General features: G+C 37.3%; 1 pseudogene; it reads left to right on the plus strand.

Annotated features, from left to right (window-relative positions):
- Positions 1–1,264: 1,264 nt before the first annotated feature.
- Positions 1,265–2,209, plus strand: LOC124229271 (olfactory receptor 5B3-like; annotated as a pseudogene).
- The last annotated feature ends 3,692 nt before the right edge of the window (positions 2,210–5,901 follow it).

Below are 5,901 nucleotides of genomic sequence, written 5' to 3' on the forward strand. Positions count from 1 at the left end.
CAACTCAATCTAAAACATGGATTTTAAGGAAGAAATTAAGCAAAAGAATGGCCCATATCAAATGACTGGAGCAGCCACTCCTGCAGGCAGAGGAGGGACAGATTGAGATACACTGGAGACGCAGAAAATCTCAGTGGACGAAGTGTGTGAAAAAAGGCAAATCGAAGAGAGACACTATGAGACTAAAAAAATTCATCCAGACTGAAGCCTTGCATTTCACCATCTACCTTCCTCAAACAAACATGAAGGCTATCATTCCATCCTAATCCTAATCCTGATCATAATATATTACCTAACACTAAGACTGTGCTAAATACCCAACATTTTACTCATTGCTGTTTATGCACTATCATTTAATTTTCAGAATAATATCTTGAGTTAGGCCTCATTACTATTTTCATTTAGTAGGAGAAGAAAATCAGGTTCAGGGGAGTTAGGACAGGACCAATGATTCCTAGATAGTGAATGGTAGGGCTGATATGCACCTCAGCCCAGAACCGAAGCTTCATATTCGATGCTGTGCTTTCCTCTCAGAATTGCCTCTGCTGGTTGTACATGCTCCTACTGCTCCAGTTATACCACCACACGCACTATACATATATCTCTCAGTATGTCACTGTAACATTCCACATTCTGAGTTTAGAACTTTGGAGAAATGGAGTATTTGTAAATTGAACAATTTAATTTAAATTCAGTTAATACTGGTAGCCTTGGGAATCACTCTTCCTGGGTACAAAGCTTGGCTTTGGCAGTAATAATTTATAAACTTAAATATCTTACTCAGCCTCTATGTTTCATAAGTTAAATGGAGATAATAACTAATCAGTCTCATAGTGTTGCTGAGAGTAACAGATGAATATATACGTAAAGTGTCTATGGCTGTTCCTGCACATGAGCAACATAGATCTAAGGATCAGAAAAACTGAGTGACATATATACCATTCAAGACATTTGATATTTATCAGGACATTATATTTTCTACATCTCAGTTTACAAATTTATAAAATATAAAAGTTGGAAAATGATCCATGAAAACTTTTAGCTTCAAAAGTGTGTAACTCTATAGATAATGTGTGTCTTCAATTTTATTGTCTAGTCGATACTTTAGATGTGGAGAATCATGAAGTACAAATTATTACTATAATGAAATACTGTATATATAAACACAATATTGAGTAAATTTCACCTCACCCTCTTATTTGTTTATCACTTTTCTTTTATTTCTCATTGCTACAGAGCATCCTGTGATTCCCAAATATCATCCATGGAGAACAATACAGAAGTGACTGAGTTTATCCTGTTGGGACTAAACAATGCCCCAGAACTGCAGGACCCCCTCTTTATAATGTTCACTCTCATTTATCTCATCAATATGGTTGGAAACCTGGGGATGGCCGTATTGATTCTCTTGGGCTCTTGCCTCCACACTCCCATATACTTTTTTCTTGGTAACCTGTCTGTGGTAGAGTTTTGTTACTCTACTGCTGTCACTCCCAAGGTCATAGCTGGATTCCTTATAGGAGACAAGGTAATCTCCTACAACGCATGTGCTGCTTAAATGTGCTTTTTTTGGTAACCTTTGTCACTATAGAAAATTTACTTTTGGCATCAATGGCCTATGACCGCTAGGCAGCAGTGTGTAAACCCCTAAATTACACCACCATAAGGATGACAAGAGTGTGTGTACGTCTTGCCAGAGGTTTCTACTTCTGTGGTTTCCTAAATGCCTCCATCCACGTTAGGGATACATTGAGTCTATCTTTCCTATGTCCAATGTGATCCATCACATTTTCCTTGATCTTCCAGCAGCCATGGCTCTCTCTTGCTCTGACAGATTATTAGTGAGCTGATTCTTATTTTTGTGGCAAGTTTCAATATCCTTTTTGCTCTCCTGTTTATCTCGATTTCTTACCTGTTCATATTTGTCACCATCCTGAAGACACACTCAGCAGAGGGATATGTGAAGGCTTTATCCACCTGTACTTCCCATCTCACTATAGTTTCCATCTTCTACGGGACAGACATCTTCAAGTACTCCCAGCCTAGCTCCAGTCATTCTATGGACACAGACAAAATTGCATTTGTGTTCTATACTATGCTCATCCCCATGCTGAACGCTGTGGTCTATAACCTGAGGAACAAAGAAGTCAAGAATGCATTCAAGAAGATTGTTGAGAAGGCAAAATATTCTCTAAGTTTAGTCTTTTAATGATGTGGAATCCACAACAGTTTTTTTTCATCCCTCTTAGATCTACTCCATGTCATAATTCAGTGTTTATGACCATGTTAAGTAGTAGAACATAAAATTTTATCGAATAATGATTGTTTCTTTAGCTCTGGAACAGGTCCAAGCATCCAAAATGCAGAAAAATGTGATAACTGTTTTTAACAAACGCTATGTTATACTAGAGTAGGCAGAATAAGTCATTCTTTTGCCCTAACCTTATGACACCCAACTCTTCACATTGTGCTAAAAAAAATGCACTGACATTAATAGTGCTATTTTCTTTTTTTAGAAGAGCTTTGAATTGTTACTTCCACTACTGATACTTTAGTTGAACTATATCATGTCTTATCACTCTCCTATCCCATTAACCCACTTCATTTACACTGATTCCTTGCTATTCCTGGACAACTCCTTGCATGTCTGTGTCTCAGGAGCTTTGCATTTGTTGTTTCCTCTTCATGGAATACTCCCACAATCATTTCTGACTGCTGGTTAAATGTTGCCTGCTCAGAGAATTCATACAGAACTTCCTTGAACTGCTTTACGAAATAGTCACTCCAGTCTTCTTGGACCTTCTTTCATCAGCCTGCTTCATTCTTCACAGTTGTTATCAACATTCAGCTCTTGTATTTATTTGTTCACCTATTCATCTGTATCCCTAAACTTGAATGGAAATTCCCTGTGAGCAGTAGCTTAATCTGTTTATTTCACCAGAAATAAAGCTTGAGTCTTGATTTAAAAATTATTTCACAGAGCTTTAAACAACTGAAGAAGTTTCAAGTTGTATGGCTGAAAGTAGGCTGTAAAAACTGTAAAATTCAAGGTGCAAATACTCCCTAACATCCACTGGATAATGACGCCAACTTTCGCAATGAATTGACAGTCTCAAAAAATTCTCCAATCCTGGGGCTGGCCCCGTGGCCGAGTGGTTAAGTTCGCGTGCTCTGCTGCAGGCAGCCCAGTGTTTCGTTGGTTCGAATCCTGGGCACGGACATGGCACTGCTCATCAAACCACGCTGAGGCGGCATCCCACATGCCACAACTAGAAGGACCCACAACGAAGAATATACAACTATGTACTGGGGGGCTTTGGGGAGAAAAAGGAAAAAAATAAAATCTTTTAAAAAAAAAATTCTCCAATCCTAACATTGAACAGCCAACCCTGGTGGTCTAGTGGTTATTATTCAGTGCTCTCACCAGCACAGTTGGTTTGTTTCCCAGTCATGGAACCACAACACTTGTCTGTCAGTTGTCATACTGTGGCAGCTGAATGTTGCTGTGATGCTGAAAGCTATACCACCAGTATTTCAAATACCAGCAGGGCCACCCATGATGGATAGGTTTCAGCAGATCTTCCATACTGAGATAGACTAGGAAGAAGAAAGTGGTCTCCCACTTCTGAAAAAAATTGGCCATGAAAAGCCATGAATAGTAGTGCAGTATTGTCTGATATAGCACCAGAAGGTGAGAGGGTGGCACAAAAAGATCCAGTAGGGGTCCACTCTGCAGTACACAGGGTCACTAGGAGTCAGAATTGACTTAATGACACTAACAACAAAAAACATGGAATAATCCTTCCTCTTTTGAAATTCTCCAAACTTTTTTCTTCTGGCAGCCTAGAAAGGATGGAAAAATATATGTAAGGGCCAATTAGAATATATTTCCCACTTCTCCAAATCACACCTTAATAAATAAAATGTTTGCCAATCATACACTAACTCTATATTTATTTGTCTTACTCAATAAACTTACACTCTTTTTTATCACCCTTGAACTCTTGAAGAAATGAAAGTGATGGAAGATGATTTCCTTTGCTGCAAGTTTATGAATGAACTTTCTTTGTTAATTTTGTGTTGGACACAGGTTTTTCTCTGATGTACTTCAGAAAAGTTAATGAAGAATAATGAGTAAGAAAAAAAACATTTAAGAGATTGGATCAGGGATCAAGGAAAACAATGGAAAATGAAGTTTTTCCCAGAGAAAAAAATCATAGTCTCATAAATAAATATTTCTCATCACTAGCGTTGAATTACCTTCATAAAATCAATTCAAAAAGATTTCTAAACTGAAATCTCATGTGTCTTCCATTACTGTCAGTGATGAATAGAGTCTTTTTGTCTAATTGTCTTTACTCTGGTCCAACATTGTTTATTGGGTGTGAACGTAGAATGAGCTAATTTTTCTTTTTAGTTCTTAAGTTGCTAGACAATGAAGAACCATATCTAGATTGGTTTAATCTCTTCAATAGCCTGAACATTGAGCTTCTATATTGATTAGTTGGTGTCTAGGTTGTCTCCCTGGTGGAGGTGGATAACAAATTCTGTATGTGGGAGGAAGTATAAAATGATATTTGACGATGATAAGCACTACAATGGAAGAGCCTGGTTAGTTATTTTCCAGACTACTTTCTTTTTGCTCCTGGGAATATATGTGGGCTCTATTTCTCAGCCTTCATGCAGTTAATTGAGGCCATGTGCTTGTGTTCTTATCAATGAAATGTATGTTATATGTGCCACTTCCAAGTCTGGCCCATAAAACTTCTCATGTGATGTTTTGCCCCTTCTCTTTGTTTGTCACCAGCTGGATGGAGAGGATTCAGACAAGAGATGATGAAACCACCAAATGGAAAGAACCTGGGTCACTGAATTTCTGTATTCTTTCCCACAGAACAACTAATTAAACCATATAAGAGCAAGAAAAACCTCTATGGCCATGCCACTGCAATGTTGGAGTTTGCTTATATGACAGCTAGTATTATTTACCCTAACTGATACAGACAAATTCTCATAAGACAATCTGGATGTTGTTGGTGCAGCGGGAGGGCGTATATAGTGGAAAATCTGTCCAATTTCTCCAACACAACTTAATTCTGTGATTGTTTATTTGTGAATCCTCACCAAGCCTCCAAATCATAACTAAATTGGCTACCACGAGTTAAATTAGCACAGGTTTTGGAGACAGGAGAAATTCAATTTGAATTCAATCTAATCAAAGTTTGTGAAATAGGGTAAGTTATTTAAGTGTTCTAAGCTTGCACTGGGGAAATTAATGCTTTTCTCACAGGATTATGTTAAATGGATATTGAAAAAGCCAGACTAAAGCTAGGGCCTGAAACAGAATAGCTGCTCAAAATATCTTAGTATTCTTTCTCTGACATTCCTTTTCCTATCTTTCTTTCATTTTGCCATCTAATTTGTCAACCTACTCTATATAACTAGTAATACACTTATGAATTATATTGGTTTGTATTTACAGGTTTAGCTGTACTACTGAATTGTGGATCCTTTGAGAACAAAGATGTTTTAGGTATGTATTCTCAGAATCTAACATTTATTCTATAGGAGAACTCAAGAGTGTCTAATAAAATCATGATTCAGTGTAGGAAGAAAGTTTCATGGGCTGACCTCCTCACTATTAACTAGGCCATGAATTTTTATCTCTACCATCTTTTCCTTCATGGCAGTGATCAAAATAATTTGTAATTGCATATTCATTTTGTGTGTGTATTCACTTCTTTAACTTGTCTTCCCATTAGAATAAAAGTTCCATGTATACATGAACAATTTCTGATTTGTTCCCTAACAAATACTGATGCCTAGATCAAAGTTGGGGCTCAGTAAAAGATTTTAATGAATAAATTAATGATGAGGAACTGAACAGAAAAACTTATCATC

The sequence above is a fragment of the Equus quagga genome, chromosome 17 (genome assembly GCF_021613505.1).
Source record: "Equus quagga isolate Etosha38 chromosome 17, UCLA_HA_Equagga_1.0, whole genome shotgun sequence".
Classification (NCBI taxonomy): Eukaryota; Metazoa; Chordata; class Mammalia; order Perissodactyla; family Equidae; genus Equus; species Equus quagga.